Below are 11,224 nucleotides of genomic sequence, written 5' to 3'. Positions count from 1 at the left end.
ATTTATTTGGTTGCACTCGGTCTTAGTTGTGGCAGGTGGGCTCCTTAGTCACGGCTCACTGGCTCCTTAGTTGCGGCTCGCAGGCTCCTTAGTTGTGGCATGTGAACTCCTAGTTGTGGCATGCATGTGGGATCTAGTTCCCTGACCAGGGATCGAACCCGGGCCCCCTGCATTGGGAGTGCAGAGTCTTGACCACTGTGCCACCAGGGACGTCCCCGTTATCATTGATTTTTATCTTCACTTGTATGACACACATTCCCCCAAAGTCTAGGGAGGGGAAATGAGGACACACAAGTTTGACAGCTTCCAATCTCTGTCTCTCTTTTCTCCCCTCAGGCCAGAAACAGCCAGATGTCTCTTCTATTTCTTCTTTATTATATCTTTCCTTCTCTGTCCTGGCTGTTGGTAGGGCTAGGGAACAGCCCTCCACATTAGTAAACCCCATATTCTAAGTCCTTCAGCCTATTTTTTCCTGAGATAACATCCTGGTGAGCAAGTTTTATTGTCTTGCTGCATATCCAATTTGTACATAGGGTATAAAAAACTGACCTATTTTGTGTCCTTTCTTTTTTTTTATTTTAAAATTTTTATTGGCATATAGTTGATTTACAATGTTGTGTTAGTTTCTGCTGTATCTTTGTTCTTTCTCTACATTTCTTATGTAACAAATTTAATCCTCCCATAGGCAGATGGATGCCCAATGTGAAATATGGTTTACTCAGGAAGGCAAAGAACAAAGCCTAGTTGTAACATTGCCTCTATTTCCCATGTTCTATCAGCTTTTACACTGATCCTGCACTAGGTAGTCCACAGTTTTAAAGCTTCTTTGATGCTGCTGTCTCTTGGATTTCTTCCTCTTGGCTGCTCCACTATTTTTCAGGCTTATTACCATTTGTCTTCTATGAAATGTCACTCCTAAAAGTTCTATCCTGAGGTTACTGTTCCTCTCTTTCTGCACACTGGGTGATTTTAACCATGCTCATTCTTTTAAATGCTAATCGCACACTCATTTCCCACATGTATATTCTAGCCAGAACCTTGTGTCTTGTTGATCTGTAAGCTCCTCAAAGTCAACACACTGAGTCCACCTACCAGCTGCCGTTTTATTCTCTTGCATGTGCCATGTCATTTAACGGCAGGAGGATTCAGCCAGTTCCTTAGTTCAGGTTCTCATCATTCCTCACGTGGGCTGTTCCAATAAATTTCTAAAGAATCTTTCTGCTTTCCCCCCTCATTTCACAGCAGTCTATCTCCATATTGCTCTTAGAATGCACCTTTAAACTCCTTTGGGGCCCCCCCACACCCCTTTTGTCCTGCCTCACATCTGGCCACTTCCCACACACTTGTTTTCCTCTAGTCAATCTTCCAGCAGTTCTTAGAATGCTCCTGCTCTCTCATGCTTTGCTACTTTTACACCAGCGATTTCTTCTTCTGGGCCACCTTCTCTCCCCCATTCAATGAGCTAACTCCTACTGATGCTTTATGAGTTACTTCCTGCTGCCCCCTCCAGGAAGCCATCCATTGAAATCCCAGCCCAGATACTGTGGCCTTTTTCTATGCTCCTTCACACATACTTCAACATCCCCACTTACTTTTCCATTTAATTCACATGCGCTTGTGGAACCATCACACATATTTTAGTATTATCCCTCACTCTTTCTTTCACTTCACTGGGGAGCAGAAACCATGTCTTGTTGATTTCTTTGTCCCTAGGGCCTAGATAGAGCTGGATACCCAGTAAGGCATAGTAAATGTTTTTTAAAATGAATGGTGGAGGTCAAATAGAATAAGGACAGATAAAAGATCAATGGATCTGTTTCATCAAAGGTCTCCACTGCTCTCGGACAGAGGATGTTCAGTAAATATTTTGCTTTCACAGTTTGTGCACTGAGATGCTTGTAGAGAAGGCTACCTGCTTGAACATTAGTCTCAACTCTCGGCAATACTTCAAAATAGAAGGGAAAGCTGTTAAGAGCTTCTCAAAGTGGATTGTGGAGCAATTAGAGTGACAGAAAGATATCAGTAGTTTGGATGAGCATGGCGTTTAGCCACAAAAAAGCAGCCAGATGCATATGCTTCAATAAAATCCATAGCAAAACCTTTATAATCAGTCTGAAAATACCCAAGTCTTGTTTTCCTTTCTAGGGAAAATTAAAAAACAATTTAGCGGTTGGATACTTCATCATGTGAACAGTACTTAATCTTTCATTTTTTAAGTCATGTTAAAATATATGTACAAAGCCACAGTTCTTTCCTTCATGACAGATATCCCTAGATTTATCCCTAGACATGGTGGGGTAGTAGGTGAAGCTCATGGTGATGCCCCTCACTCTGCCTGGTTTCTGTGTAAGTCCTCAGCCCCCTCCTTTCAACATCTCCACTTACTTTTCCAACAGACCTCTGGGGCTTCAGTTGCTCAGTGTGTACCACGTGAGAGGCTGTCAGAACCAAATAAATAATTCCAGCCAGAATGTGAGGGCCCTAGGCATGCCATACCATGGTGATCAGGAGGCAGGAGATAATAATAAATGATTTTCCATTCTCAGTCACTCAGGAGGACAGGAGGCTTGTTGGGGCTGCTGGAGACCTTGAAAGTGTTTGGGGAGTATATAGAGCAGGTCAGGAATGTACTTAGAACCCAACAATGGGTATTTCAAAAGTTGTGCTCACAACTAGACTTGGAAGCCCAAAACATCAGTAACCAGTGATGGCTTAAATTAATATTGGGGGAGGGTAGGGGGTGTGTGAGGGGTCTATGGGTTGGGGTTCTCTAGAGAAATAGAACCAATAGAATACACACACATATACATATATATATGCAGAGAGAGATTTATTTTAAGGGATTGGCTCACACAATTGTGGGGCTGGCAAGCCTGAAATTTGTAAGGGAGGCTGGCAGGTTGGAGACTTAGGGAAAAGTTGATGCTTCAGTCTTGAGTTTAAATTCCACAAGGCAGCAGGCTGGAAACTCAAGCAGGACTTTGTGTGTGTGTGTATGTGCACGTGTGCATTTTTTGTAGTTTTTTGGCTGAGTTGGGTCTTCGTTACTGCACATGGACTTTCTCTAGGTGTGGTGGGCAGGGGCTACTCTTCGTTGCAGTGCGTGGGCTTCTCATTGCAGTGGCTTCTGTTGTGGAGCACGGGCTCTAGGCACACGGGCTTCAGTAGTTGTGGCACGTGGGCTTCAGTAGTTGTGGCTTGTGGGCTCAGTAGTTGTGGCTTGCGGGCTCTAGAGCGCAGGCTCAGTAGTTGTGGCACACGGGCTTAGTTGCTCCGTGGCATGTGGGATCTTCCCGGACCAGGCCTCAAACCCGTGTCCCCTGCATTGGCAGGTGGATTCTTAACCACTGCGCCACCAGGAAAGTCCCTCAAGCAGGATTTTTATGTTGCAGTCTTGAGGCAGAATACCTTCTTCTTCAAGAAACCTCAGTTTTTGCTCGAAAGGTGTTCAACTGATTGGATGAAGCCCACCCACATTATGGAAGGATAATCTGCTTTACTCAGAGTCTACTGATTTTAAATGTTAACTGCATCTAAAACATACTTTCAGGAGGCAGGATCAAGACAGCAGAGTAGGAAGACCCTGAGCTCACCTCCTCCCATGAACACACCAAAAGTACAAATACATGTAGAACAGTTGTCTCTGAGAACAACCTGAAGACTAGCAGAACTGCTCTTCTACAACAAAAGATGTAAAGAAAAAAACCACTATCGAGGTGGGTAGAAGGGGCAGAAATACGGTCTAGTCAGGACCCTCACCCCCAGCGTGGTGACCCATCATGGGGAGGGAATATCACAAACACAGAGGTCCTCCCTAAGGGGTGAGGGGTTTGAGTCCCATGTTGCGCTTCTCAGCTCTGGAGAACTGCAGTGGGAGGATGAGCCCCCATAATGTCTGGCTTTGAAAATCCCCCCAAAGTGACTCCCCCTTGCCATACCCAGCAGGTGGCCTTAGCTGAGATCAGTGCCCGCCAAAGCAGCTCCCACCCTACCACACCTGGTAGGCGGCCTTGGCACTGACAAGTACCCCTTCCCCCCATAGTGGATCTGACCCGGGAGGACCAGCCCTGCCCACCAGCATGCCCACAGCCATTCCTGCAGGGCCTTGGAGACAGTCAGGCTAGGAGCCAGCCCTTCCCACCCATGTGCTCACAGCAATGATGGCACCACCACAAAAGGAGGGCACATGCAGCCCACACAGGGGACACCCTTGAAGCATCTGGCTCTGGTGACCAGGGGGGGTTGCTCTTCTAGGTCCCACAGGAAACCTTCTACGTAAGGTCACTCCTTCAAGACCAGGAGACATAGCTTATCTACCTAATACATAGATACAAACACAGAGAGTTAGGCAAAATGAAGAGACAGAGAAATATATTCCAAATGAAAGAACAAGACAAAACCTCAGAAAAAGATCTCAGTGATACAGAGATAAGTAATCTACCTGATAAAGAGTTCAAAGTAATGACCATAATGATGCTCACTGAACTTGGAGATGAACAGATGAACACAGAGAGAACTTCAACAAAGAGAAAATATAAAAAAGAACCAGAGCTGAAGACTACAATAACTGAAATGAAAAATACACTAGATGGAATTACAGCAGATTAGGTGATGCAGAAGAATGTATCAGTGATCTGTAAGACAAGGTAGTGAAGAATCACCCAATCAGAACAGCAAAAAGCAAAAAAAAAGAGAGAGAGAGTAGTTTAAGGGATCTCTGGGACAACATCAAGCATGCTAACATCTGCACTATAGGCATCCCAAAAGGAAAAGAGAGAGCGAAAGGGGTAGAAAGCTTATTTGAAGAAATAATGACTGAAAACTTCCCTAACCTGGTGAAGGAAACAGGTATTCAAGTCCAGGAAGCATAGAGAGTGCCCCCCCACCAAAGAACCCAAAAAGATCCACACCAAGATATATTATAATTAAAATGTCAAAAGTTAAAGAAACAACCTTAAACGCAGCAAGAGAGAAACAACTAGTTATGTACAAGGGAGCCACCATAAGACTGTCAGCTTATTTTTCAGGAGAAACTTTAGAGGCCAGAAGGGAGTGGCACTATATAGTCAAAGTGCTGAAAGGAAAAAACTTACAAGCAAGAATACCTGGCAAGGTTAGCATACAGAATTGAAGGAGAGATAAAGAATTTCCCAGACAAACAAAAGCTGAAGGAGTTCATCACACCTAAACCAGCTACACAAGAGATGTTAACGGGACTTCTTTAATTGGAAAAGAAAAAGCCTAACTAGAAATAAAAAGAAAAATATGAAAATAAAAAAATATCACTGGTAAAGCAAACATATAGTAAAGGTAGTAATCAACCACTTACAAAACTAGTGTGAAGGTTAAAAGACAAAAGTAGTAAAATCAACTATAACTACAGTAATTAGTTAAAGGCTACGCAAAATAGAAAGAAGTAGAATATGTCAAAAATGTGAAACGTGGAAGGGGAATAAAAATGTACTGTTTTTAGAAAGTGTTAGAAATCAAGTGACCATCAACTTAAAATAGACTGCTATATATGTAGGTTGTTAGACATGAATCTCATGGTAACTGCAAACTAAAAACCTATAATAGATACACAAAATATAAGGAGAAAGGAATCCAAACATAATACTAAAGAAAGTAATCAAGTCACAAAGAAAGAGAGCAAGAGAAAAAGAAAGAACAGTGAAGAACTACAAAAAACCAAGAAAACAATGAACAAAATGGCAATAAGTACCATTTAAGTGTAAGTAGTTTAAATGCTCTAATCAAAAGACATAAGGTGGCTGAATGGATAAAAATACAAGACCCATCTACGTACTGCCTACAAGAGACTCATTTCAGATCTAAAGATACACAGAGACTAAAAGTGAAGGATGAAAAAGGATATTTCATGCAAATGGAAACAAAAAAGCTAGAGTGGCAATATTTATATCAGACAAAATAGACTTAAAAGCAAAGGCTATAACAAGAGACAAAGAAAGTTATTACATAATGATAAAAGAGTCAATCAAACAAAATAACACTTGTAAATATTTATGCACCCAACATAGTACAACTAAATATAGATAAAGCATATTTATATTTAACAGGACAAAAGGGAGAAATTGACAGTAATACAGTAATAGTAAGGAACTTTAATACCCCACTTACGTCAATGGATAGATCATTCAGACAGAAAATCAATAAGGGAACACTAGCCTTAAACAACATATTAGATCAGATGAACTTAATAGATATCTACAGAACATTTCATCCCAAGACAGCAGAAGACACATTTTTTTAAGTGCACATGGAACATCCTCCAGAATATATCACATGTTAGGACACAGAACAAGTTTCAGTAAATTTAAGATTAAAATCATATCAAGCATATTTTCAGACTACAATGCTGTGAGACTAGAAATCAACTACAAGAAGAAAACTGGAAATAACACAAACACATGGTGAATAAACAACATGCTACTAAACAACAATGGGTCAATGAAGAAATGAAAGAAGAAATAAAAAAAAATACCCAGAGACAAATGAAAATGAAAACACAACCTTCCAAAATAAAAACAGAAACAGATTCATAGATCCAGAGAAGAAACTAGTGGTTGCCAGAGAAGATGAGGCTGGGGGGATGAGTGAAATAGGTGAAGGGAATTAAGAGGTACAAACTTCTAGTTATAAATGTCATGGGGATGTGATATACAGAATAGGGAATAGAGTCAATGGTATTGTAATAACTTTAAATGGTGACAGATGGTAACTAGACTTACTTTGGTGATCATCTTATAAATGTGTATAAATAGTGAATTACTATGTCGTATACTTGAACCTAATATAATATATTAATTATTGTTAATCATACTTCAATAAAAAATAGATAAAACATTTTCACAGCAATATCTAGATTAGTATTTGACCAAACAACTGGGCACCATAGCCTAGCAGAGTTGACACATAAAATTAATTATCACAAAGACCAAAAGAGGGACAGTGAAAGCCCAAATTGGGAGATGGAGCTAGGGCAGGGACTTGAGAAGAGCCATAGACAAACTCAAAGTCTGTGATCAGAAGTGAAGAGTCTGTATTGGATTGGTCAGGGCCAGGGAACCATAAGATACAAGTTGAACTGATGGTGAACTTGACCCCACCCTATCTCTTCTGATTGTGCTGAGTGCTGGTGCAGATGATACAGATCCAAACTCCTGAGGTTTTCCACTGCAGGCTTTGCTCAAATGGGCAGAGGCTAAGATTTTTCTTCCCTTGTTTCTCTAGCAAAATGTATCAATACCTGTCCTAAAAGTCTCATTTCATTAGGGTGCCTTCTTAGTGTTGCATAGCCAAGTTTTAGTTCTCTGATCTCATGAGACAGTAAATTCTAACCTTTTGTTAATAAAAAATAAAAATGAGAATGGACTTGAGGACACGGGGAGGGGGAAGGGTAAGCTGGGACCAAGTGAGAGAGTGGCATGGACATATATACACTACCAAATGTAAAACAGATAGCTAGTGGGAAGAAGCTGCATAGCACAGGGAGATCAACTCGGTGCTTTGTGACCACCTAGAGGGGTGGGATAGGGAGGGTGGGAGGGAGATGCAAGAGGGAGGAGATATGGGGATATATGTATATGTATGGCTGATTCACTTTGTTGTAAAGCAGAAACTAACACACCATTGTAAAGCAATTATACTCCAATAAAGATGTTAAAAAAATGAATTATAAACTTGTTTGATAGAAAGCAGATGGGGAAACTCATGCCTGGTCCAGGTACTTTTGCAGTACCACTGTTTGCTTGAAAAGTATCTCCTTCACAACACTTTGAAGTACCCTCATTATCCTTCCCTCCATGGACACATTTTTTTTTTTGTATTGTACTAGCTACCAACCTATTGTTTCTTAACTCATGCCCACCCTTCTATACTTGGCTCTATGGTGTCAGGCTAAGAGTCTGCAAACTACATTTTCAAGATACCTTTGCAATCCAAAGGGAGGAACTAGCAGGAGACTGGAAAGCAGGAGAAAGAGAGAAGGGCCACTCATCCTGTTCCCAGGTCCTGTAAGCATCCTTTCAGCAGAAGGAGATACAGGAGCAGCAGACACTTGCAGCTCCTGCATTTTTTGGTTTGCCAAACAGCAGCTGCAAGGCCTCCTCCTCAGAAGTCTAAGCACCAGCTGTGCAGTACCTCTTCTGAGTACTGGGAAAATGGCCCTCAAGAGGCCTCAGTTCAGAGCTTTGAGTGCCACTGGGAAGCACGCATAGCCCCTGAAAAGTCCGAAAAGGATTAGATGGGCACTGCCCTCTCAGAGGTCTGAGCACCAGTCGTTCAAGGAACCCACTCAGGAATCCAAGATCAGATGAGCAGTGCCTCTCTCAGAGGTTTAAGGGCCAGCCATTGCGGTACCTTCTCAGGAGTCCAAACATCAGACTGCAGTGTCCCCTCAGGGGTCCGAGTACCAACCATGTGGGCCCACCGCTGCCCAGAGGTCTGTGCACCAGCTGAGATCACCCCTTCACTGTCATAACTCCAACCCCATGGTAGCACTTCATTTGAGGTCCTAGGATCTGGTAACATCCATCTTTTCCTTTGTGTTCTCCAAGCCCTAGGGGTGGTGGCTGTCTCCTAAGGTTATCTCAAAGTCCAATTTTTATTCTACTAGCTTTCCAACACCTTTCAAATTAATTGCCAGTATTAAACATCCTGTATTTGAAAAAACTAATTTTGCTTCTTTTTATAGCCCAGACCCTGAAATATGCACACATCTCAACTTCCCCACAGCCTAGGTAGCTGGAACATTCTAGGATTGCTGTCCTCAGGGTAGGGTGATACTATGGAGGAGCAGAAGGAGAAAACAATTAGATTAGTGGGTTTTTTAAAAGTTCTTTTGAAGGCCAAGACAGAATAATTTTGAGGTTTAAGAGTTTGAATTTTGATTTCAAAGGCAGAGCTCTCAGATCATCAATTTATTTGTCATAAACAATAAGTATTCTCTCTCTCTCTCAGACTATATAAATACTCTGAAAGGTAGGGAGAAGGCAAAAATTGTTGGAAATGTAAGAAAAATAATAGAGGCTATTGAAGGTTTCTGAAAAGGGGCCTTGTTTCTTGCCCCTCCCCTCTCAGATTAGCAATACAGCCATCCATAGGTGTGGGAATCTGAGAGCAGAAGAGAGGTTTGTCTTCTTATCTGGAAAGCACTGCACTGGAACTCCCATCCCTACTCTGTTGTAGGGGCAGTGAGTAGAGACAATCAATGTGAATAGCAGATACAGAGTGTCAGTATGAGGAATGGAGGGCGCCCAAGACCACTCCATCAGGGTTCCTGCCACTCCAGGCTGAGAAAGAGAGCTGGCCTACCCAGAGTGGTCTAGAGTTGTGACGAATGATGCTTTTGATGGAAATTAAGTGGAAGATGTAACTGGAGTCTTCCTGAGAGTATGGATGCTTTTGTAGATGCCAGTGTAGAGAAGGAATGACCATACCTAAGGGCCACAGGGAACTGGTATGGAACGTGAATCCAGCAGACACTGAAAATCCTGCCTGAACTGTGGTTCCTGTTCCCAGGACAGTGAATTCAGCATGTACAGAGGATCGAGCCTGGACACAGAGTCCAGGATGGACAAATGCCTCATCCTCATGCCATGACACTAGGTCATCGCTGCCCCAGGAACTTAGAAGATACTAAATGAGGGAGAAAAATGGTGATACAAAAGTCCTATATTGACTTTCTAACTAAATTTTATTGAATTTTAACGGAAACGTCTAACTTCAGCAGAGTTGACTAAGATTGTATTCTCTCTCATCAGATGGAATTGGGGGGGGGCTTGAAGGAAATTATGTTACTACAGAAGTATATAGAAATACTGCTTTTTGCACATCCGAACTCATGGACATTTATCCCACTATATATGTTTAGTGTGACCCTCCTTTACAAGGAAGTGCTGGTACAAGACATTTTTAAGCAGGAGGTGCTTTTTCCTGCCTAAAGCATGGTTTTGTGTCTAGGAGGAACAAAAATGATGTTTTGTTGCTTGCAATATAAAACAGAACAAAGGAATCATTATAAAGATTCTGAGTTTGTCCCTCAATTAAAAAGAAAAAGAAAAAACCTGAGGCACCTAATATAATCTAGGAGACCAAAATCACAAAACTAAAACTATTTTTGACTTACTTTTATAGTTATTTTTTAAATATTTATTTTTCGCTGTGTTGGGTCTTCGTTGCTGCGCGTGGGCTTTCTCTAATTGCGGCGAGTGGGGGCTACTCTTCGTTGTGGTGCGCGAGCTTCTCATTGCGGTGGCTTCTTTTGTTGCGGAGCACGGCCTCTGGGTGTGTAGGCTCAGTAGTTGTGGCTCACATGGTCTAGAGCGCAGGCTCAGTAGTTGTGGCTCATGGGCTCAGCTGCTCCGCGGCATGTGGGATCTTCCCGGACCAGGGCTCGAACCCATGTCATCTGCACTGGCAGGCAGATTCTTAACCATTGTGCCACCAGAGAAATCCTTGACTTACTTTTTTTTTTTTTTAAATTAATTAATTTATTTATTTTTGGCTATGTTGGGTCTTCGTTTCTGTGCGAGGGCTTTCTCTAGTTGCGGCGAGTGGGGGCCACTCTTCATCGCGGTGCGCAGGCCTCTCACTATCGCGGCCTCTCTTGTTGCGGAGCACAGGCTCCAGACACGCAGGCTCAGTAGTTGTGGCTCCCGGGCCTAGTTGCTCCGCGGCATGTGGGATCTTCCCAGACCAGGGCTCGAACCCGTGTCCCCTGCATTAGCAGGCAGATTCTCAACCACTGCGCCACCAGGGAAGCCCCTTGACTTACTTTTAAAAGTCATAAGTGTTCAAGAATTTTTCCTATGCTGAAGAAAATGTTTAATTTTTAGTCTATGTGGGTAACGTAAAATATGCTATATTTTTGAGTTCCCAAATCATCTTAAAAGTTAGACAGAATGAAGTTAGATTCTAGAGAAAAAAAATCTCAAAGGAAATCAGTTGCAGTGTTGTGTGATGACAGGGTTCGTAGTCAAAAGCAATAAATGTGGTCCAGTCTAACAGTCACTGGGTGAGATTTTACCCTATGTCAGGTGTTGTACTGAACATTTTGAAGAGAGAGGCTCTGCCTTGGAATTGCCCACAGCTTGGCAAATTTTTACTGACTTGGGAAGGGATCTGTCAATATTAATGACTGAGGAAAAAAAACCTATGTACTCTTGTGAACTGGCTTTGGATGAAAAAAAAAGTCTTACTGACT

The sequence above is a fragment of the Eschrichtius robustus genome, chromosome 9, assembly GCF_028021215.1.
Source record: "Eschrichtius robustus isolate mEscRob2 chromosome 9, mEscRob2.pri, whole genome shotgun sequence".
In the NCBI taxonomy this organism is placed as follows: domain Eukaryota; kingdom Metazoa; phylum Chordata; class Mammalia; order Artiodactyla; family Eschrichtiidae; genus Eschrichtius; species Eschrichtius robustus.
The sequence above is the reverse complement of the archived record's forward strand: the minus strand, read 5'-3'. Positions refer to the sequence as shown.